Source organism: Mastomys coucha, unplaced genomic scaffold (genome assembly GCF_008632895.1).
Source record: "Mastomys coucha isolate ucsf_1 unplaced genomic scaffold, UCSF_Mcou_1 pScaffold22, whole genome shotgun sequence".
In the NCBI taxonomy this organism is placed as follows: domain Eukaryota; kingdom Metazoa; phylum Chordata; class Mammalia; order Rodentia; family Muridae; genus Mastomys; species Mastomys coucha.
Window position 1 is genome coordinate 112,295,568 of NW_022196905.1, and position 25,005 is coordinate 112,320,572.

Sequence of the window (25,005 nt, forward strand, 5' to 3'; positions counted from 1 at the left end):
TAGTGTCCAGGTTGGTGTTTCTCACGTCTGGCTCTGCCTTCTGTGGGCACCTTAGTGTCCAGGTTGGTTTTTCACACCGGTCTTAACGGTTTGGTCTTTGTTGTACTGTTTTCCATTAGTCAATTTACTTATGTAGTAATAATAGTTGATAACAATACTCTCCGGGGTCAGGAGAGGACTCAGTTGGCAAAATGCCTTACCATATAGGAACCATATAGGAAGCCCAGGGCTGAGCCCCAGCATCATATAAACCAGTTGTTGTGAAGGAGTGTTGGCTCCCCAGCATACAGTAAGTGGAAGAAGGAGGATCTGAGGTCTAAGGTCATCCTAGGCTATTTAACAAGTTTAGGGACATCCTGGGCTACATGAGACCCAGTCTCATAAAGAAAAGAACAATATCCTCTAATATTTTCATGGAATCTACCCTACTTGTCATGGAGAGGGACGGGGCAGAGAATTGAGACATACACCTGGCTAGCCATGGGTGAGTAGGACCTGGTTGGATGCCATATGAAGACAATTCCACTGGAATCTGCCTTAGTTGCTTTTCTGTTGCTGTGACAAAATACATGAACAGGAAAGCAGCTTGGGGAGAAAGGGTTGTTTGGCTCACAGCTTACTATTTACTGCAAGGTAACACATCTCCGGGTATGTAAATGAAGGGAGGACCCGTCCTCGTTGTGAGTGTCACAGTCACCTGGGCTGAGGTTTTTAAATAAGGAAAGAGCTAAGCCCAGCGTTCATCTCTCTCTGCTTTCTGACTGAAGACAAGCTATGATGTTCTGGGCTCTAGCTGACATAGCTTTCCCACCATAATAGACTAAACCCAGAAACCACGAGTCAAGATAAACCTTCCTTCCTGAAGAGAACAACAACAATAACAACAACAACAACAAGCCGACCCTTCCTTTGGCCAAGTATTTAGTCTCAGGGATGTGTCATGTGACCATGTAGACATTCTAGCACTCAGCTACTGTGAGGAAGTCATCATGTAGTTCATAAACACACACTAGAAAGCGGGCTATGAAGCAGAGCTGTTCTGGTTGTGAGCTTAGTCTTCAACAGCTGAGCCTTCTCACTTCAGGCTGATCTCTGAGTCTACAAACCAAGTTCCAGGAGAGCCAGGACTACACAGAAAAACCATGTCTTGAAAAACGAAACCCAAACCAACCCGGCAAACAGCAACAAGAAGTGGACCCTTCATTTCAGTGTTGTGTATTTGTGGTTGTTGACTGTTGGTTTGTTTTTGAGACAGAATTTCTTTGTATTGCCCTGAATTGTGCTGCAATTCACTATGCAGACAGGCCAGAGCATTTGGTTTTGACTGCAGAGATCCACCTGCCTTTGACTCCCACATGTTGAGATTAAAGGTGTGCATCACTATGCCTGGCTAAAACTGGCGGGATTTTTTTAAAGCCCACTCATGAGCTCCAGAAACATTTCCTTTTCATGAATTCAGCAGATAGCTAGGAGGATCGTCCAATGATTGCCATGGCATTGAACCAGCAGCTAAACACGAGCATTGTTTCTACACCTCTCATGGAGGCGTGTTCTTGTCATTCTAGTGAGATGGAGGCTGAGGCAGGAGGATCACGGATTTGAGGTCAGCTTGGCATTCAGAGTGAGATCCAATCTCAAAAGGACCAAGGGGAAGAGGCAGTCATTTCTCAATTACCCTGGGCACATTTCCAAGCTGAGATCTTACAGTGTCAGTGGCTGCCATGTTGGAGAATGTCCCAACTGCTGTGAGAGAGAACCTGCAACTTGGCTTCTGTTTCTAGGAAACAATTATTTAAAGATTTACTTATTTATTCATTTAATGTATATGAGTACACTGTAGCTGTACAGGTGGTTGTGAGCCATCATGTGGTTGCTGGGAATTGAATTTAGGACCTCTACTCACTCCAGTCAGACCCACTCACTCCAGTTGGCCCCACTTGCTCAGTCACTGCTCGCTCTGGCCCAAAGATTCTATTTTATTATTATAAATAAGTACACTGTAGCTGTCTTCAGATGCACCAGAAGAGGGTGTCAGTTCTCATTATGGATGGTTGTGAGCCCCATGTGGTTGCTGGGATTTGAACTCAGGACCTTTGGAAGAGTAGTCAGTGCTCTTAACTGCTGAGCCATCTCTCCAGGCCCCTAGGAAACAATTATTAATGGAGTGAGCTTCATTTTCATTTTCATGACAGAGGGAGTTGGAAGATTTAGAACTATGTATGGTTCATCCCAAGCTTGTGCCTGTCCCACTGGGTCGGTTCAGTGAAAACCAATGGAGAATGGTTTAAAGTAGCCATAAAGTCTCTCTCATGTGCTTTTCATAGATGGGTAGGGGCTCTGTCTGGTGAGTTCTGAGTTGTTTGACCAATAGGGGATCAGACACTAGGTTTAGGAGATAAAGCCTGGCAGACCAGGTTTCTGGCTTAGCTTTGGAATCTTGCAGGGTAATATGAGTCAGTATTTCTTTCTGAAAGTCCACATAAAGAGGCCGAGAGTTCAGTGGCAGGAGAAGTGGGTTTAACTGAGTCCATCCTTCCAGAAGTCCCCTCAAGGTCTCCCGGTACGTCACTGAAGCCACTTTGGAACTTTCTGGCCATTGGCTTTACGTATAATTGAACCATCACCGAACTACCCCCTGGTAAGGATTATCCAGCTGAGCCATGTCCTAGTTCACTGAGGTATAAGAACAGTAAACAAATATTTCCAGTTGCTGAGCTTCGGTGTAAATGTAGAAGATAATTAGACTAGATGGTGTAGCATTCTAGTGGCCAGCTCAAATCTCATCCATAGCTGAATTTGGTGGCTGCCTGAGTTCAAGTGTTAACGAAGATTCAGGAGCTGTCTTTGCTCTTAGTAGGAAACTGCCGACATTGATTAGTAATGTCTGCCTGGTATATAGTTAGGCAATCTACTTTGTTTTCTGCATGCAAACACATAAGTGCACATGCATACATAGGTATGTGCACACACATGCCCAAGTGTGTGTATACATATGGACCCTACAAACAGATATGTGCTGCACAGAATAAATTGCTAGCATTTCCTGGCTCAATCGAAGACCAGTGTGGAGCCCACAGTTCCAGAAGCCTCTCCCATCATCTTATCTGTGGCTTGCATATGTGACATGATTAAGTGGGACTAGTTGGAGCCCCTGTGTGGGGCACTGTAGCCTAATTGGCCACAATACTTAAAAAGACCTTGACAATGGGCAGATTTCAATCTCTAACCTCCATCCTTCTTCTTCATGTGTGAAAGTAATTCCAAATACTATCCCACAGCAAATAACTCTGTTATATCTTAAGACATATAATCAGCCCTTTTGACTACTCACCTTAAATTTAAGACACCCTAGTTTTATGATGTGGATACATACATACCATCTGTTTCCTCTCTCATGCCCATGGTAGGCATCAATAAATGATCTCAGAACTTTTTTCCCTGATGACAGTGTCAGCCTTGCCTCCAATAATTCTCCAAGAAGCTTCTCTCAATCAGTGAGGCTCAGTGTACAAACCATCTCCACTTAGTTGGCCTGGATTCTGGAAGAGTTCTGTATGATCACTTTTACAGCTCTGTGTGAGTACTTTTCCCCAACGACCAGGGTCAGTTCATATTTCTTTACTCTGCTCTCACAGAGCATGTGCCAGGTAACTATAATTACAGCAGTCCAATTGTTTAGCCTATGGTAAATCAAAGTTCACATAGCTTCATGAACAGAAGGCTGTGCATATGTGTGTGTGTGTATGTATGTGTGTGTTTGTATGTGTGTATGTATGTGTGTTCATGTGTGCATGTGTGTGCATGTGTGTGCATGTATGTGCATGTGTGTGTATGAGTGTGTGTGTGTACATGTGTACATGCTCTCCCAAGTAGGCATGTGTGAAGGCTGGGTTAATGTCAAGATGGCTTCCTTCATTACATCACCTTGTGTTTTTGCGACAGGATCTCTCACTGAACTTAGAGCCCACCAGTTCAGCTAGGCTGGCTGGCTATTGAATCAGATGGGTTGGCCAGTGAACCCATGGGATTTGCCCATGTGCCCCTGGGATCTAGCATTACGGGCATATGATGCCACACTCACCTTTTACACAGAGGCTGGGCATCTGAATTTAGGTCCTCATGTATATAAAAGTAAGCACTGGCCACTGAGCCATTTCCCCAGACTCTGGTCATCCTTTCATTTCCTTTCAGTTAGGCTCCATTTTCAGATGGGTCCCCTTTGTGATAGTTTTCAGTAGTTCCAGGTCCTTTCCTGCTACCCACTAACTCCAACAAAGGAGGTTCATTGAAAAGAAACTTCTGGCAGGCAGAGACTGGGCTCAGTTGGTAGAGTGCTTATTTTGTGTACATAAGCACTGGTTTGATCCCCAGAGACAGACACACAGAGACAGACAGACGGATGGACAGATGGATGGATGAACACACACAAACACACACACATACACACACACACACACACACACACACACACACACACACACCCCTCTTTGATTGGCTGCCAGTTGCCATGTTTCCATCTCTGAACCAATCGCTAACAGGACGCTTTGATTGTTTCCCCCACATGTATTGTGGAGACCAAGGGTTTCAACCACATGGGCTGTGGGCAAGGCACATATCCCACTGAAGGGGTGGATGGAATCGTGCCAGGCTCCAAACGCAGCTTTCTAACGACTGTGGCCAAATGCCAAGGCACCAGGGAAGTACAAGATGGTACTGTCCTGATGCAGGCGTGGTTCCTCATGAGTGCATGACTCCCAGATTAGAACAAAGGCTGTTGTGTCTGATGCCCTGGCTTGAAGAAGCCAGCCAGTCTGAGGCTCTGCTTCCACTCATTAGCACATGAGAACACGGACCTGTTGACCCACTTCCTTCTTGCCTGTGGAGTGGGGAAGAGGCTTCAGGGTAGGGCGTTGGTGGGATGTGGGGGCTGATGTCACATGAGTTTGGCAGGCACTCTCTGAGTGCATTTGCAGTTTTTAGAATCAGGAGGGGAAGGAGAAACCACAGCGTGACCATCTAGGCATTTCTTCCTTTCCTCTTACTTTCCCTCAAAGCTTTGATGCTTGGAGAGAAATTTTATCCTTATGTTTCTGTTTAATTTGCAAGCTACTTAGGTCATCAGCATGAGCCCATAAAGAGCCATCTGATGTCCAGGGAGAATTATGGGATTGAACATAAGCCTCTTAAAGTGTGTGTGTGTGTGTGTATGTGTGTGTGTGTGTGTGAGAGAGAGAGGGGGGGAGAAAGAGAGAGAGAGATTTATGTGCATGTGTGTGTTTGTAACTTTGAGTGGTATGTGTGTATATGTTGTACATGTGTTTACACATATGTATGTATATGTGCATACATGTGTGTATGCATGCATGTGGTGTGTATGTATGTGTATGAGAGATGTGTGTGTGTGAGAGAGAGAAAGGGAGAGGGAGAGAGAGTGTTATGTGTATGTGTGCATGTGTGTGCATGTGTGTATGTATCTTTAAGTGGTGTATGTGTGTATTTACATGTGTATGCATGTGTGTATGGATGTGTGTGGTGTATATGTATGTGTGTGTATGAGTGATGTGTGTGTGTGTGTGTATTCATTTCATCAAAGCTCTGTATTTCACAGGGTTTGAAATCATGAGAAAGTGCAGCCCAAGACTTGAAGTAATAGAAAAATTCATGGCAATGACTTTCTTTCATTAGAACCACACTGGGGATGTCAGAAACAAAATGCATGTCTTAGTTTTGTTCCCTGGTGCTGTGATAAAATACTCTGACCAAAGCAGGTTGCTTCAGGGAGAAAGGTTTGGCTTGTAATTGCAGATTCCACTCCATTATAATGGAAGTCAAGGCAGCAGGAGCTTGGAGCCACTGGTCACTCTTCCCACTCCAGGATCTCCTGTATGGGGAATGGTGCCCCCCACAGTGGGTGCTTTCCCACCCCATAGAATAGCCTTCATAGGCGTGGCCAGAGGCTTGTCTCCCAGGTGATTCTAGCTTCTGTCAGGTTGGCAATCATAACCTTTGTCAAAGGCGGCTGGTGTTGCTTTGCACAGCATTTGGAGTGTTCAAAATTCACCATCTCTATTTCTCACCCTGACTCTTAGCCTTCTCTATTCTGCTTGACACTGCTACCTTGCCACCTAAATCTGTCACCTGATAATTCTTGAGGACTTTCAGCAAGTCTGTTGTATCAGGCATTGAAGTGGACCTTGGAACGGATGCTCCTACTGCTTGTATGATGCAAGCATGTGACAGCACCTGGCACAGTCCCACAGCTCCTTCTGACAGGTTCTCCTTACTTGCCTTGGATGACCTCAGCATCTCCCACTGATTTTCCATAATGCCTCACCTCCCTGGTACTGCTTCCCCAACTCTGTCCTTCTCTTCCAAGCTATTAAGTATTAGGGAACCTCTAGGCTTACCCAGGTGCCCTGTGGTGGTTAGTTTTAAATGCTAACTCACCGAGAGGAGAGGCTTAGTTGAGGAATTATGTAGATCCGATTGGCCTGCCTGCATATCTGTGGTGGATTATCTTGCTTCTTCATTGAGGTAGGAAGACTTATCCTGAATGGAGGGGCAGCTTTGTATGCCCTGGGCCCTGAGCTGGGTAGGAGTGGGAAGGGCTAGCCCAGTGCTAGAACAAGCAAGCGGACAGCATAGGTGCATACATGAGCTTCTGCCTTGACTTCCCTGAGGTGATATCCTAGAAGTATAAGCCAAATAAACTCACAAACCCTTCCTTCTCCATGTTGCTTTTGCTGGGGTATTTTGTCCCATTGACAGAAGAAACGAAACTCTGTTCTAACCCTATAATCTCTCCCTGGGTAGCTGTCCTTTGGGGTTCACTAGCATGGTCAGGGACCCATGATAAACACCCTGTGTACAGGGACATCTTGAAGAACACAATGGTTCAGATGAGTGAAAGAAACAGGGATATGAGAGCCATGGAGGTTGGTCCATTACTGCTACCCTAAAGCAAGGCTCTGCACAGGACCAATGCCAAGCAGGTGACCATACCATATGAGAGCCAAAGAGCCTCTCATACCACAGGGAGCACAGGAAGGCATGAATGCCCAGCCACTGATCTCTTAAGATTAGGCCAGGACCCTGCTTGGGGAAATCAAGACTCTCTCTCACATCCTTTACATGAACATCTAAGCAAACACTCTCTACTGATTCTGTAGACCACGGGTATCAAACTTTTTGATGTTGAGACATGATGCTGTAATCCATGGATGTGTTGGGCTATGTTCATACCCATCCTGAGACCAATCCACATGGCCTTGGGGCTGCAGGTTGGCTCCACCTCCTCTTAGAGCCCCCAGAGCTTGAGGAGCCAGACTACTCATGTCCACGCTTGAAGATAGGGCAGGAGGTTTCACCACGCTATGCCCAGAAATCTCTACAAGTGTCCCATGACTTTCTCCAGGTCAGAGTGAAACTAGGAGTCAGGGGACAAAAGATTCTTTGTGTCATCTTCTGAGCCCCCAGCAGTGGGGCTGCTCAGATACTCTTGTTGAATTGGGTGGGGCTGGAGCCAGGGGCTTCTCTTGATAGGCATCAGGTGACCCTCCCGTGAGTTTTGTGTGCCTGCTCCTGGACACAAGGCCAATGCCTAGGATGGGAAACCCAGAAGAGGCTGGCTGCAAACATCATCGGTTGTGGGCAAGTCAGCTTGGTGTGGGAGTGTGAGCTGAAACTGAATGGTGCAGCTTTACAGCCACACCTACTACTCAGGTGGCTTTGAAAAGGGGTGGGGCTAAACCTATGATCCATTCTGGGTGGGAGGAAGGGAGATCTGAAATAAGAAGGGAGGGAGGCGGGTAGCTGAGTAGATCTATGCATAGGTAGATAGATGATAGATTTAATAAGTCATAAGCTTAGATTGGGCAGATCTAGGGCTATAGTAACTTATTCCCCAGCCATAAGGTCTCTCATGACGTACTGTTTTTCCTGGTTACTCAGTTTTGGACCATGGATGATAACTTCCTTCACCTCTGTCTTCCTCTCCTCTCTCTACCTGCAACCCTCTCACTGGATCCTGCAGTCCCACCTTTCTCCCTCCACTGACCAATCACAGGCTCTAGCCTTTTATTGACCAGTTAAACTGGGGAGAAGGTTCACATGGCATCCCTTTGTATATGTGAGGATCTGCTTGTGGGGGGCAACCACATCGTGAGAAACCACTATTTAGCATTAGAATACAAGCAGCATCATAACAACCCACTACATTTCCCCTCTTTTTGTCCAAATAAAAAGGCTCTTTCTCTTATAGTAATAAATATAGTAATAAAGTAATAAGCACATACATAGATACATGTACACACATGCGCTCATACATTCATGTACACACATAAGGCACATATATGGATGCTCATGCACACAAACATACATGAACACACACATTAGTACATGTACATACATTCATGCACACACATGCACCCATACATGCACACACACAGTAGGAACAATTATAAAAGAATTATGGAAACTGTTAGGTAAGAGTCTCATTTATGATGCCCTTACCTCAAGACAAAAAACTAAGACAGGTAGAGAGTAGATGGAAGGTGGGTAGATGATAGATCCATGATAGAGGATATCCAAGTAGAGAAGAGATAGATGATAGAAGATTGATAAATAGATGACAGACACATGCAGGACAGATGGATTGATACATGATAGACAGATGATGGAGGAATGACTGGTTGATTGGTACAAGGTAGACAGATAGACAGACAGACAGAAGGATGGTAGGTAAGTACTTGGTGATAGATAATGACCTGGTAACAGACTTGGAAAGCAAATGGCTGGAGTGTCAAAGACAAGGCATGCTTGGATGCAGGCATGTGAGCAGAGCTCATGGGGTAGATGAAGGATATGAGGGTTTGAGTGTAGACACACACACAAATGCACACAAAAACACACGTATGCAAATGTATACACACCCACATACATGCACACACATGTGCTCATGCATTCATGTACACACATACATGCACATATATGGATGCACATGCACAAAAACATACATGAACCCACACATTAATACATATACATACATTCATTCATGCACACACATGCACCCATACATGCACACACATATACATATATGCACAAACATGCACACCTCATATACACACACCAGAGATAGCATAAAGAAGTGCTGAAAAGGCAGGTAGACAAGGTATCTTGGCTAGGTGATTGTCTTAGCCTCAGTGGAACACCATGACCAAAAAGCAAGTTTGGGAGGAAAGAGTTTATTTGGCTTCCACTTCTAGATCATGACTGAAGGAAGTCAGGATGAGAACTCAAGCAGGGTGGGAACCTGGAGGCAGGAACTGACGCAGAGGCCATGGAGGGTGCTGCTTACTGGCTTGCTCTTCATAGGTGGCTGAGCTTGCTTTTTTTTTTTTTTTTAATAGAACCCAGGATTACCACCAGTCCATGAATGGCACCACCTACAGTGGTCTGGACCCTCCCTCATTGATCAGTAATTGAGAAAATGCCTTACAACTGCATCTTATAGAGGCATTTCTTCAACTGAGGCTCCTTCCTATGTGACGACTCTAGCTTTTGTCAAGTTGAAACACAAAGCCAGCCAGTTCAGTGATCTTCACAGAAACCCAATAGGAAGGACTTAGTACTACCTGTTAGCCTCAGTACTACCAAGCACTTCTAAGCACCAGTCCTATTACTAAATACTATGACTACCTCTGAAGGTGTGATGGGCTAGCCTCAGAGACTGAGCCTTTCTGAGCTGTCTGTAGACACCAGCCAGCAGGTCGGTGGACAGTTGCTCACATGGGGTGTCCTCTTCCTTCTCTATTCCCAGGAAGACAGTCGTTGATCATGACAGACATGGATTTCTGCTAAGGACTCTCTCTTTCCACCGTGTGCCTGAAGGATGTCTTGCCTAGACACAGGGCATGCGACTAAGAGACTCACTCTGGGGACATGCCTTTCAATTATTTGTAAATTGTAATATGAGTCAGCAAGCCTCCTAGAGTTCTGGAACAGTCCTCTGAAGGTGCCGTCAGGACACAGCCTGAAGGCAGCATGCTAATAAACATGCCCACTTCTTGGAATATAGGGTATGCATGAATTGGACTCATGTACCATCTGACACTGTGTCCTCAACAAGAAAACTACATATCCATGAAGGGAAGGAGGAGCCGCCTTGCTAACTGTAACTCCTGATGCTTCTGGAGGACTTGCTGGTTCCTTGCTTTCCCACTCCAGGTATGAGGTCTGCAATCTCAAACGGGGCAATGTAGGGCCACAAGTGTCCCATTGAACCTGGCTTTACCGTGGGCATTGTGGTCTGAATTCTCTGAGTTTAGAAGCAAGCAAGAAGAGGAGTCATTACAGTGAGTTGTTGAACTTCCTGTAGATCAGGAAGCAAGGCTCTGTTCGTGCTGTGGAATAGGCGACATGACTGTGTGTAATGCCAGTGACCTCCTAGGGGGTCTCTGGATCTCCCCTGCCTGATGAGAACCAGACTGGCTTGAGAAGGAACCTAAATACCTATGCAATGAATGGATGGGTGAGGCTCGATATTTGAGGTCACATTGTTCACCTGGCTCAGCATCGTAAGGATTATGGGTGAACCTTTAATGAAGCCTTTCCCTAGAGCCTCCAGGTTCACCTGCTAGGCAGGAGGGTGAAGAATTACATAGAGTCAGTGATTTGTCAAAAGGCATTGTAAAGACATTTTACTTAAATATGTAAATCTGAAAAAGTAGTCTTCCTTTTATCTGGTTGGTTGGTGCTAAACAGAGATTTCAGGGTAAGAGGTATATAGCTCCCAGCAACTCACATGCAGAGGGCTTAGACCCTGATGCCCTGTCCATAATGAGGTTCTGAGAGATGGGAATGGTTCATGAGAAGGCTGGTCTAACCAGTGGATTAGCCACTTTACTGTTGTCTTTTAAATTCTATGTGTAGTGTGTGCACATTTGTGTAGTGTATTTGTGCATACTGTGTGTATATAGTGTGTGTGTGTAGCATGCACATAGTGTGTATGTAGTGTCTGGGTAGTGTATGTGTATGTAATATGTGTATAATGTGTGTGTGGGTAGTGTATGTGTGTGTGTTGTGTGTATAGTGTGTGTATGGGTAGTGTATGTGTGTATAGTGTGTGCATGTGAGTGTGCGTATAGTGTGTGTCTATTGTAGTGTGTGTATACTGCGTGTGTGTATGTATGTGTAGTGTGTTTGTAGTGTGTGTGCATAGTGTATGTGTATAGTGTATTAGTGTATGTGTGTGTATAGTGTGTACATATAGTATGTGCAGTGTATGTGTGTGTTGTGTATGTATATGTACAGTGAGTGTGTGTAGTGTGCATATGCATAGTGTGTGTGATGTATGTGTATAGTGTGTATAGTGTATGTATAGTGTGTGTAGTGTATATGAGTATATAGTGTATGTGTATACAGTGTGTGTAGTGTATGTGTGTGTATAGTGTGTATAGTGTGTGTGCAGTGTATATGAGTGTGTGTAGTGTATGTGTATATATAGTGTGTATAGTGTATGTATAGTGTGTATAGTGTGTGTGTAGTGTATATGTGTATAGTGTATAGAGTGTATGCATAGTGTGTGTAGTGTGTGTGTAGTATGTGTATAGTGTGTGTAGTGTATATGTGTATATAGTGTGTGTAGTGTATGTGTATGCAGGCCCTAAACATAATCAGAGAGTGGTTATTTAAAATCTGGACATTCTTGCACTATAGCAGCAGTGGGGACGTCTTGTCAGGCAAGTCATTATGGTAGCTCACAGGGCTTTCCCAGTGGGGGAGCATTGATGGTGACCTCTCCTCCGACAGTGTGCCTTCTAGCACACAGAGACTATGACACCATATTCTAAACCTGTACAAAATCAAGCCATACAATTCTAGCCTAGAGAGGTCATCAAATTCCACCTTCACTGAGGAGCGATTGGCAACTAGTAGCCACTGGGAGAGGGCTAGTCATTTTACTTTAAGAGTGTGGCTTTTAGTGTGTTGACTATGGTTGCACACTCAAGAATATATGGTTAGCTTGTACACAACTTGATGGACAGGAATGACTGTTTGTGAATGGCTAGTGGGTGGAGAGGGGAGGGGGCAGATCTGGGAGAAGTTGAAGGAAGGGCTGTGAGTACAATCAAGGTGCTTTGTATGATCATCTCAAGGGACCAATAAAAACAAAAACAAAAACAAAAACAAAAAAACAAGTTTTGAGGAAAAGGAATCATCAGGGCCAGGATTTCTAACTTCTATGCTGCTTGAAAAACCCAGAACGTGTTTGATACTCTGTCTTACAAATTAAACTTAGTAGGAAAAAAGTTACAGGTGGTATCCACCATTACACAATTACAAAAATGTCAACTATCTGTTGTCTGTAGCCATCATAATCCAAGCAGCCCCTCAAGCTGTGAGGTTTGGCCGGTAATCTTTTCGACTTGCCTAACTTTTTTCCGTTGGAGAAACTGAGTCTCATCCTCCACAGGATGGAGCCCCTGGGTGTAGCTAGGACCATCACTCAGACTTGAGACACCTCTGTCAGGGTTTTATTGAGCAGAGCTGCCTGCCGCCATATGCATTTAAATAATGAGCAAGGATCAATACCTGCCTCTGTCCACAGTCCCTCGATGATGGCCTAAGAAGGCGAGGCCAGCTCCACCGCGGAGCGGCTGCCTGCAGCCCGAGCACATTACGGTCTCGCCGAAGCTAAATTTTGCCCATCAGGAACCACGAGCCATGCTGAGAAGGGTGGCAGGAGGTCGCAGAGGATTCACAGGGATCTAAATCTCGAGCACTGGTGAGATAATGTGGCCATGTTTCCATAAACAGACATCCATCCATCACCAGAGGTTGGCTCAGCCCCGAACTGTAGCCCATGGCGGCATGGCGGTTCTCAGAAGCCTGGCAGTTCTGGGGTCAACTTTTATTTCTGCTTCTTCCTAGTTAGGAGCTTTATTTTTCTCTGTCTCTATTTCTCTCTCTCTGTCTCTGTCTTGCTCTGTCTCTCTCTATCTGTCTTCTCTGTCTCTTTTTTTGTCTCTCTGTCTCTCACTATCTCTCTGTCTATCTCTGTCTCTTTATCTTTCACTATCTCTCTGTCTCTCTGTCTATCTCTGTCTGTTTCTGTCTCTCACTATCTCTTTGTCTCTCTGCCTCTCTCTGTGTCTTTCTCTGTCTCTCTGTCAGACAGTCTGTCAGTAGATCTCCCTCCCTCCCTCTCTCTCTCTCTTTCCCTCTCTCTCTCTCTCTCCCTCCCTTTCTCTCTCTCTCTCATCCTTTCCCTCTCTATCCAGTCCCTTCCTCCATGTTTTCCTTTTTCTTCTTCTGGTTCCTCCCTCTCTCCTTAGTTCCATCTATACATCCACAACACACACAAAATAAATTTTACATGTGCTAATATGTGTGTACACATATCCCATCATTCCATAATGAAGGTATAGCTCCCCACAACGTCTCCTTGTTCCACTTCTCCAGCTATCCTTCCCGAAAGACATCATCTCTGCCTTGCCTTCTGTCATCTATCAATTAGCTCGCCTGCTCTTGAAATTCACAAAAATAGACTCAGTCAGAGTCTTTTATGCCTGGCTTCTTTAGTTAAAAACAATTAACATAATAAACATAAATCCACATCTAGTTGTGTGGGCATTACTTAGTTTTGATTCTCACATATTCCGTTGCCTGGATGTACCAGCACATGTTAACCCATCTTCTCCTCATACGTGTGTGCACCATGAGGCATGCTCTTAGGAACACAGGTGCTATGAACTCTGTATGCTGACCTCTGTCACATAGCATTTGTAGAGTTTAGAGTAGAGTTGAAGAATTTTGCTTCTGTTTTTTAGAGCCTCAGTCTTTTCCTTGAGAAACGGGGCGCATCATGTTATTTTTCCTCTAGTGTTGCTTGGCTCAGTGGGCAAGAGGAACTCTAATGCCCAATAACTCTGAGCCTAAGGATGCTGTTTGACACTGAATGCCTACATCCAAACCCAGGCCGACTTTGTTTCGCTGCTGGGCTGGGCAGATGGGGTGTTGTTCATTGCTGTGACAAAAAGCCAGACTTAGGAAACAGAGGACTTATTTTGGCTAATAGTTTGAGTCAATTGCAGTGAGGAGATCTCAGCAGGTGTGCGAGACAGTTGGTCACATGGCAACCATAGAGGAATGAAGGCCTGTGATCAGTTCGCTTTCTTCTGAATCTAAAGTACAAAATACCTTACTTGGCATGAACGTGCATCGTCTAGTATGACAAGAAATGAGTCATGATGACATCTAGGTAGTTGAGTTATGATTGAGACAATGTTCTCAACATTGTCTGGTCTTTTATTTTTATAATTATTTATTTAATTTACATCCCAATCCCAGCTTCCTCTCCTCCCAGTTCCTCCCTCTCACCTCTCCCACACCATCCACCCCTTCCCCTTTCCTCCCCAGAAAAGGACAGGCCTCCTATGGATATCAACCCACCTCAGTATATCAAGTTGCAGTAAGACTAAGTGTGTCTTCTCCTGTTGAGGCTCGAAGGGGCAGGCCCAGTTAGGAGAAAGGATCCGAAGGCAGGACAGCCTCTGCTCCTGCTTTAGGGGTCCCATGACATGAAGCTCCAGCTGCACAACTGTTACATATGTGCAGAAGGCCTAGGTTCATCCTATGTTCTCTAACTTGCAGTTCATTCTTCATGAGCCCTTATGAACACAGGTTAGTTGATCCTATAGGTTTTCCTGTGGTCTCCTTGACAATCTGGTTCCTTCAATCCTTCCTTCCTTTCTTCCACAGGATTCCCCACCAAATGTCTGGCTCTGGATCTCTGCGTTTGTTTCCATCAGTGGCTGGGTGAAGCCTCTCTGGTGACAGTGATGCTAGCCTCCTGTCTGCAAGTACAGCAGAGTGTCATTAGCAGTGTCAGGGGTGGGCCCTCTCTTATGGCATGGGTCTCAAGCTAGGCCAGTCATTGGTTGACCAATCTCTCAAAGTCTGCTCCATCTTTTACCCCTGCACATTTTGTAGGCAGGACAAATTGTGGTTCTAAAGTTTGTTTCTTGGTTGGGGTCCCAATTCCTCCATTGCAAGTCTTGCCTAGTTACAAGAGTGGGCCAGTTCAGGCTCCATAACCCCCATTGCTAGGAGTCACAGATTCCTGGGGACTCCCATTGTCCTAGGTTTCTAGCTCTTCTCAGAGATGCCTCCCGCAATCCAGCTGTCTCTCCCAGGGCTCTCTCCCTCTGTCCTCCCCCAATCTGATTCCTCTCGTTTCCATCCCCACTTGTCCCTTGCCCAGTCCCCACCCTTCACCTCCCCTTGTCTACAACATATGGAAATCCATCAATGTAATTCATCATATAAACAAACTGAAAACAAACAAACAACACACTAGCAACTCATTAGATACTGAAAAAGTCTTTGACAGAATCCCAACCCCTTTTATTCTTATTTTAAAATTCAGTCTGGGACCCTAGCTAATGGGATGGTGCTGCCCAAAATTAGGGTGGATTTTCCCATCTCAATTAGCCTAGAGGTAACCCTGCCACATTAACAGCTTCACAGCAGGCATCTCCTCCTGAGCTCTCCAGAAGCATGGGTGTGGTACTCAGTACAGAGATGCTGTCTGAGTCACCTTCTATCACTGGGATGAAACACAAGGACCAAAAGCAGTTGGAGAGGAAGGAGTTTATTCAGCTTACACTTCTACATCATAGTCCATCACAGAAGGAAGTTATAGCAGACACCCAAGCATGGCAGGATCCTGGAGGCAGGAGCTGCTGCAGAGGCCATTGAGGGGTGCTGCTCCCTGGCTTGCTCTCCATGGCTTGCTCAGCCTGCTTTCTTATGGAACCCGGGACCACCAGCCCAGGGATGGCACCACCTACAGTGGGCCAGGCCCTCCCATATCAATCACTATTAGGAAAAAGTACCCTACAGGCTTCTGTACAACCCAATCTTTTGGAAGCATTTTCTCAACAGAGGTTTCTTCCTATTGGATGATTCTAGCCTGGGTCAAGTTGCCATGAAATTATCCAGCACAGATGCTAAGTTGAAAGTGGACACCTACCAGCTCTCATCCAGGGGGTACTTCCTCCTTAGCCATTTGTTCAATTTCTTCTGGCCAAAAAGAAAGACAAGGATGGCATCTGAACCAGTCTCCAGAGAACTCCTTTGTGTGCCAGCATTAATTGTTTGAAACTTCCAACCTTCAGAGAGACAAAGCAGATGATTTTCCAAGGGGTTAGGAGTAGCAAGACTTCAAATGAAAGAGTTTTCACAAATGTGAAGGGTTTCTATGGCCTCAAGAAGGCATCATGTTCAGAGGAGAGTGTGTGAGAATCCCTGAGCCCCTTCTATGGCTCCAGGGTGAAGCACTCCCCTTGTCTGAACAAGAACTAGGGTGGATCCTGAAGGGACTGTAGTAGGAGCCAGAAGCCTGTGTCAGTAATACCATAAATCAAGGGTAATTTTAAAGGGGCTTTTTGCTTGGGATGCTGTGGTACCCTCTGGATAGCACCTCCCTCCGGGCATAGAGAGTTGTAGATACATGGTAGACAGCACCCAGAGCCACTTGCCTAAAAATAATGGGCTTGTATTTCATCTTCAAAAATAGTGTGTTGGGTTTGGAATGCTCTCTTCCCCTCTTTGGGACTCAAGGATTATTGGATTACGAAGCAAAAAGCTTTTCCTGGCTTTGCAGGATAGTGTGTGAAGCCTGGGAGACAATGGTGACTGAAGTGTGTGGAAGCTTTCTGATTTAACAGCATTAGGCACGAGTATTCTGATCACTGTCCTGTTTAGCTTCAGTTGTCAACTTGACGCAGCCTACGGCCACCTGAAAGAAGTTGAAGAATTGTCTCTATTAGATCAGCCTGTGGGCCTGTACGGGGGGTGGGGGTAAGGGTGGGGGGTTGTCTTGATTGTTAATTTATTTAGAAGGGCTTATCCCATGGTAGGCAGCATCATCCCTTGGTGGGTAGTCCTGACTGCATAAGAAAGTTGTAGAAGCATAAGCCTGCCAGCGAACCAGCCATCAAGTAGCATCCTCTCTGGTCCCTGTTACACATCTTTGGCTGTGAGGAGATGTCCTCTGCTGGAGGTGATCCCATGTGGAATTGCAATCTGGTGAGCACATGCTAAGTTCCAGCACTTTCAGAACTCAAACTTTGAGGTCACACTCCTCATTGTACTGCATATTTACACGCAATTTTGTTGTTTGGTTTTGTGTGTGTGTGTGTGTGTGTGTGTGTGTGTGTGTGTGTGTGTGCGCACTGGATGTGTGCAGGTGCCCAAGCATGCCCCTGGAACTGGAATCATGGATGACTGGGAGTGAACCGATGTCGGATACTGAGGAGCAGATTCAGGTTTTCTTCAAGAGCAAAGTGCTTCGGGCACTGAGGTGTCTCTCCAGGTCTCCGGATGGCCATTTTTAAAATATTACTTAATCGGCAGAACATAGAGTTGGATGGATATTCTTCCTCATCTTCCTGGTGTTTTCAGAACAGTTCTCTGTATACTGAGGTTACAAAGCAGGGCTCAGCCACAGGATGTCTGCCTCTCTCCAAGTGCTTACCCCTCATCTTTTGGATCTAAGGCGTTCTCTTCCCTCAAGAAAGACAGAAAGATCACCCACCTCCTGAGCTCACCTAAAATCATTGCCACCTTTGTAGATAAAAAAAGAGAGTCGACTCCTATGATTCCATGTTTGAGGGCAGCAGAATGGAAGTGAACTCTTAGTGTTTAGGAACAGTTGCTCTAGAGTGGACACAGGCTTAGGTGCGGAGAGGGTAAGAAAGGCAAAATAGGCTTCAGTGAAGAAGAAATCATGATGCCACGTAGGTGAGGAGAGGACCAGGACTCCACACAGATCTCTGCACTGCTGTCCTGAACAGCCAACTAGGCTGCAGTGTATCACTCCCTGTTCTGTCCAATCTTGGCAGTTACTGACATTGCAACAAACCTTGTCATCTTCAAAGTTCACACTTAATAGCTACATAGTAAAGTTATGTTGAAAATCAAAACCATACCACAGTGTTTCAAATAAGGATCAAGTTACTGTTACAAAGTAACGGAGAAGAGGTGATTTAATCGAGGAAGGACAGATTTCAGTTTATAGGAGCAAGAGAGAGGACGGCTGTTGATGACACTGCATCCCAAGTCAAGAATTAGATATGAACAGGAAGTAGGACCTGTCTATCAAACCTCAAGGCTCACTCCTTTGCGACTCACTTCCTTCACAACCATCTCAAACAGCTACACCATCTGGTAACAAAGTGTTAAAAACACAGGAGTTGGTGGGGGACATTTTACATTCAAACCACAATGAGGAGTTTCACAGTTTGTGTTGGCTGCATGTATAGCTGTCTAGAATAGCATGGAGCCTGCAGACTGCAGGTTGGACACCCCTGCAGAGAGTCTAGCTCAGGAGCATCACAATGTCACATACAGTTTTAGACTCCATGTCCTCTTGCACCCTGTATCTTCAGGGGCACCTCTTAATCACTTGCCGTTTAACTCTTATAAAGATTCAGGAATAGTCAGAACCAGGGTCTTTGAAAGACCCATGGCTTCCAAAACAGCTTTGAAGCCTCCTTGGATGGCAAAGGGCAGAAGGGTAAGTCAAGCAAATTGCCTGCCCAGGGCCAGCACAAGTGAGACTGGAGAGCTGTATGCAGAATCGGGATCTGGGAGAAACCTATGGACATGCATGACACAAGAGTCATGTCTGAGGCAGGAAGGTGGGAACAAACTAGGGTAGATGAAGGGATCCTCCAACTGCCAGGTCTCCAAGAAAATAATACCAAGGTTTCAGAGTAAAGGTGGCTGTCAGAGATGCTCTAGATAGAAACGGCTCCTATCAGGGACCCCACTGGGCTCAGTTGAGGGCTGGGCTAGGAGAAACCCTATGGTCATGGATTTGGAATGGACAGGCCCAAAGTGGCAATAGCTGGGGATTTTCAAAAGTGCTCCTGCTCATAGACCCTGGAGAGGTGAGAGAAGTGGCAGGCACATATGGAGCCAAATCCTTCTTCTCTCCCTCCCCCTCCTTTCTTCTTCTCTCCTCTTTCCATGACTCTTCATATGCATCCCTGGTTATTTCTTTCCTCTCCAATGGCTCCATATTTTTTTCTGACATGAAACCACAGACAGCCTCCAACAACAAGAAGCTTAAATTATCCCTGGAGAAACCCATCATTATAGAGAGAGGAAATCTGCTTGCTCTCAGCATACATCTTGACCTCAGCAAAGGGTCCCTAGCCACCATGATGTATCCCACTAAACCTAAGGGACTTGGGGGGGGATCTTAGAAAGAAGTGGCCGAATAGAGAAGAAAAAGGGGTTCCTGATTTAAGGTCTCACCAGAAAATGCTTGTACAAGTCCCAAAAGCTGGAAAGCCATTAAAGGAACCAGTGTGCCCTGTCACTGCCTCAGTAAGAGGGAACCAGAGGGACCTGTGGACTAGAGGACATCTGGAGACTGTGAGTGCCCACCATCTCAGGGGTCTCCAGATGGAAGTGATAATCACAATGTGGTTATTCTAGGCACTGAGTCAGATCTGAGTTCTCAAGATAAGCAGATGTAGGCAGAAAACAGATAAACAAATCACTAAATAGGTAGATAATTGATAGATGAGGGTTAATAAATAGACAGTGGATAGGTAATATATAGCTAGATGCCAGATAATTGATAAATGATACAAAAATCATCAATAGCTAGTAAGAAGATTTTTGTTTCAGTGGTAGTTTTTACTTACACTTATTGATTGATTGATTGATTGATCGATTGATTGATTGGGGCTGGAGAGGAACACAGGGCCCCCATATGCAAGGTAAGCATACTACTATGAATCCACAGAATCTGCTCTCCAACTCATGAAGCCACTTTTAAAGAAAGCTATTCTGCCAGCTTCCCCACCCCCCTGTGTTCCTGTTTCTCATCCACATTCTCAAGTGACTATGTGAATAAGGGCTGGTTTTTCAAGTCTGACCTTCCCTCTATGCCACCCCAAATTTCTGGTACCCACACTCCCCTAGGTGTCTGGGGATTAAGTCATAATCCAGAGCTTAACCTACTTCTGCAGCTCTTAACTCTGCCCTATCTCCACCTCATACACATATCACAAGGCCTTGATAGCCTCTGTGTCTCACTGACTATCCATCATCTATCTAATCTATCTATCTATCTATCTATCTATCTATCTATCTATCTATCTATCTATCTATCTACCTACTTATCTATCTATCTATCTATCTATCTATCTATCTATCTATCTATCTATCCATCCATCCATCCATCCATCCATCATTCCATTCATCCATCATATATCTATATCTATATCCATATCTAAATCTATATCCATCCATCCATTTATCTGTCTGTCTGTCTATCTGTCTACCTATCATGGCTGTAATGATGTTGATGGTCATGATAGTTCTGATGATGGTGGTTATGGTAGAGGTGATGGTTTTTATGTTGGAGATAATAGTGGTCTGGTGGTGATAGATAGTGAGGGTTGTATTGTTGTTGTTGGCTGTAGTGGAGGTGATCATGGTAGTGATGGTGGGTGATGGTCGTGGTGGAAGTAGTCATAATCGTGATGGTAGTTGTGGTAGAGATAAGAGTGACCTGTGGTGATAGTGAGGGTTGTGTTATTGTGGTGGTTGTGGTAGAGGTGATAGTGATGGTGACAGTTGTGGTGCTGGTGGTGGTAATGGTGATGGCCATTCTTTCACAGGGCTATTGTATCCAATGATCAATGTAACCAAATTCATGAGAGCCTGATAGAACCAACATCTTCACCAAACTTCCACATGGCTGAAGAGGAGGCCACCTCTGTCTGGATGACTTTTTCTAAGGCAAAGAGGCCACTTGAGACACATGTCTTTCAGAGACTCCTGGGAGGAAAGAGCAAAGACTCCAGACACCTGGCCATTTTCACCTTGCTGGGAGACATTCCTCCAGTTAACCTTTGCCATCTGGTCCAGTTGTCTTCCAGCCTTCATTTCCCTATTGGTCAAACAGTGCTGGGCTTGCAATATTTATAATAAGCTAATAAATGAACGCATGTGGATTGCACACACTGTGCACCAGGCCTTGGCATCTGCCACAGAAAAGTGAAATTCTCAAAGGGCCCATTGCACAAAAGGGGGCAGAGAAGATAAAGGGAACGTACAACAATAGTTAAGCGTACGGGGCCTTCAAAGATAATGAGTGCTCTGCCAACCATTGTATCACTTAACCCCAAGGTCAAAAAGTGGACGTAGACTGTGTGTGGGTTGGTTTGTGCCAACTTGACACAAAGTGCAGTCACCTGGGAACGAGGAACCTCAGCAGATACTGCCTCCATCAGATTGCCTGTGGGGCATTTTCTTGATTAATGATTGGTACGTAAAGGAGCATTTGCTGATCCAGTCATTGCAGTGACAGCGCCAAACACCAGTGAAGTGGGGGCTCATATGACTGACAATCTGATGAGGAGTTCCGAGGGATGCATCAAGAGTCCTCCCTACTAGCTCTTTCCTGCAGCCACCCAAGTCCCCCACTTCTCTCCCTGGACTGGGGAAAGAATCCAGGACCTCACAGGAGCTAGGCGAGTGCTCTTCTTCTGAGTCACACCTGCAGCCTCAAGGTTCCTGACGATGCGCTTGTGTGTATGTGTGTGTAGAGGAGGGTGGTCTGGGCCAAGCTAGGGTGCCTTGGCAAGGATATTTACAGAGGAGCCATCTCCCCCATCCTGCGAGGAACATACTGTTTACACTTTCAGGGCAGCAGGGACCCAGCTTCTAACGGATTAGCCATTTAAGAAAGAAAATCAAAATAAACTTTATTCTTGCTCTCCAAGGAACAGCAAAGAAAGCACACAGCAGTTTCTCCCACTGTCTGTGGCCAGAACCAAACACACTCTGTGCTTGGTTTCCCTGGGCTGCTGGATCTGGCAGCTTGTAATTCAGAGACTTAGGGTCCTCACATGCTCCCTTAGCAGATTCCCAGAGTGTATTCTGGCTTGGCTTGGCTAGGAGACTGAAGGCGTAGGGGACTGAGGAAGAAAGGGTCTCCCCTCCACCCCCTGACCTGTATCTGTGTGTTTGCGGAGCCTGTGACGGGTCTCAGGGAAGTGGGCTGGCAGGATAATTATCTGCCTGTTAATTACAACCAGCCACGGAGGAAGGCTAAGTATGCCAAGTGGTGGTCCTGCCAACTGGAAGATGCCCTCAAGCGAGGGATTTGTGGCTGGCTGTGCAACTCGGCAGGGCTTACGTTTCTTGGCTGTGCACTTGAGAGAGCACAGCTTCACCTTCTCTGTTTTTATTTTATTTTATTTATTTATTTTTTTAATTTTTCGTTCTTCTTTCTTTCTTTAATTTCCGCTTCAGAAGGGGGCGGGTGGGTGACTTGGTTGTGAACCTCACTTGGATTCTGAATCTAGGCCTTTTCAGATCTGTGGAGCGGCAGGGAGCTGCATAGGCCTTGCTTTCATCCTCTGGGTGGAGGGCGCTATGTAGCTAATGGTCCTCGAATGAAATAAATGCACCCGCAAAGTGGATTGATAGCAAGGTGCGCTAACAGAATGCTGGCTGCTGGGGCTGCTCTGTAGATACTTAGCCTGTATGAGTGGTAGGGTCTTCTTACCGCTCCATTCAGGCAGTCAGTTGTGGCACAGTATTGCAGGAGCTAGGTGGGGGACTGGGTAGATGTTGCTGTAAATGTTATTTTTAATTTTTTTTTTGTTTTGAATTTGACCTGGCCAGCTCCCCAATAATTGAGGCCTACTAGACTTATTTAATCATCTTTAGCACAATTACTGGGCGAATTACCCCTAATCTAGCTTTCTAATGCTAGCCTGGGTACTTCCTAGCTGTGTTCCCCACATACTTGGTGTTTGAGTCCCACCTGGGTTATTCTGCTCCAGCAGTCTGTCCTCAGGGGGCATTTCACTCAGGCACATGTGGTCCATCACATCTAAAGGAGACCTCCTTGTTCTCTCCACCTTCTTTCTCCTTCCTACTCCTCTGTCCTCCTCCTCTTGGTGGTCCCTACATGCGACTCCCAGCCAGGTAACTAAAGCCTATTCTCCTCAGTCATTGATGGTAGCCACTCTCACTTAACTGATAACCTTTAAATTGGAGATCAGGTTTACACAACAAAGGCCAGTGTACAGCAGAATTCACTCATCTGGAAGCAACCAGATCTGGGGGTTCAGAATCTAGTATTTGTATACACAGCACTCCTCCCTCCACCAACAGGTGCCATAACCCATGGTGTTCTTGACATTTTGGCCTGAGCTCCTGGCTCATCTCTCTTACTTTATTTTGTCCTTGTCTATGAAAGTCTTTGGCTTAATTTGAAATCCTCCTTCACTGGGTTTAGGTCCCCGAAGGGAAATAGATGTGGTAGTTGCTCTTGACCCTGTGGAAAGAGTCCAACACTCCAGGATTGCTATGGGCTGGGAAGTCTCAGAGTTGAGAAATATTTAAGACTAGCAGTGGTGTGGAAGGTGTGACTCAGTGGTCAATCGCTCACCTAGCATGCCAAGGCCCTGGGTTCTAGTCCTAGCACTGGAAAACACCAAACAGAAAATGGGCCATCGCGGGCACCATAGTCCCCTATGACTTGGTAAAGTCTGGAGAGTGAGCCCTTTAGGACCATGATTCATGTGGGGCTTTGGGTGGCACTAGTGTGGTATCCTATCTGCAGGACTTGTCAGAGGGTGACACTGGCCAGGGGACTGGATTCTCTTCATTTGTGTGTTGGGAGTAATGCTTATGTCTGTCTCAGAGGGCTGGACTGCGATGCTTGAAAGACACCCAGCACTGAGGCCTCTGAGGAAACATGGCGTTGAGCCGCTGGCTGCAGCTTTCACTTATAATTAGAGTTAGTGGCAGAGTCTAACATCTGTGTCTTCAGCAGGCTGCTGGCAGATTTTCTTGGGCATAGCTGCTTTCTCAGTCTCATTTTCTGGGGTTGAAATGGAACAACACATGTCCTGTTGAGAATCACTGATGTGTTCGTATTCTGGTGTGACTGCTTCTAGATCTGTATGTGTGTATGTGTATCTGTATATGTATCTGAGTGTCTGGTTTTGTGTGAGTATCTGTGCATAAATGCATGTATGCGTGTTTATGTGTGTGAATGTATGTATGTGTATATGCATGTTATGTATGTGTATGTATATGTATGTGTATATATGTATATATGTGTTTATATGTTTATTTATGCATGTTTGTCTGTGTATATGTATGTGTGTAAATGTGTGTGTTTTTATGTCTATGTATATATGTGTGTATATGTGTTTGTGTATGTGTATATGTGTATTTATATGTGTATATATGTATGTGTATATGTGTTTGTATGGCTATATGTGTATATGTCTATGTTTGTATGTCTATGTATATATGTGTATGTATGTGTGTTTATATGTCTGTGTATGTGTATATGTGTGTTTATATATTTGTGTATATGTATGTGTATATGTTGTATGTTTGTATTGTTGTATGTGTGTTTATATGTCTAGGTATATTATGTGTATGTGCATGTTTATAAGTCTGTATGTGTGTATGTGTGTTTATATGTCTGTGTATATGTATCTATGTATATGTGTGTGCATTTGTGTGTGTGTGTGTGTTTATATGTCTGTGTATGTGAGTTTGTATCTGTGTGTATAGAGTTATACACTGCCTGTCATGGACTAGGTTTATTGCCCTTTGTAAATTTCCCATTGTCCCTCTCTTTGAAGTCAGGGTGATGGAATGGGTGGCTTAATTAACACAGGATGGGGAAGGCTTGGGACATTCGGAGGAACTGTGGCCAGCACGTTCTTGCTGCTGCTCACAGTTCAGTTCACGGGATCCTTGGAGGAAGATGATCTGTTGACCCTGCACAACTCAGAATGACATTGAACTCTGAACCTTTCTCTGGAGCCTCCCTGGCTTGACTGTGTGCATCTCTCTGACCTCATCTCTATTCCCAGTTCCCCAAACCTACTCTGCTGAAGCTGCAGTCCTCTCTCTCTCTCTCTCTCTCTCTCTCTCTCTCTCTCT

The 25,005-nt window shown here is 45.3% G+C and overlaps 1 long non-coding RNA gene across 2 annotated transcripts in view; it reads left to right on the forward strand.

The window, feature by feature from the left end:
• Positions 1-25,005, forward strand: part of LOC116070866 — an 87,353-nt gene that overhangs the window by 38,517 nt on the left and 23,831 nt on the right. Inside the window, exon 1 of one of the 2 annotated variants that reach the window (XR_004110602.1) lies at positions 9,827-10,224. The exons of the other annotated variant lie outside the window; for it this stretch is intronic. This is a non-coding gene — a long non-coding RNA (uncharacterized LOC116070866). Of the gene's footprint in view, positions 1-9,826; positions 10,225-25,005 lie in introns of those variants that run through there. 2 annotated transcript variants of the gene reach the window in all.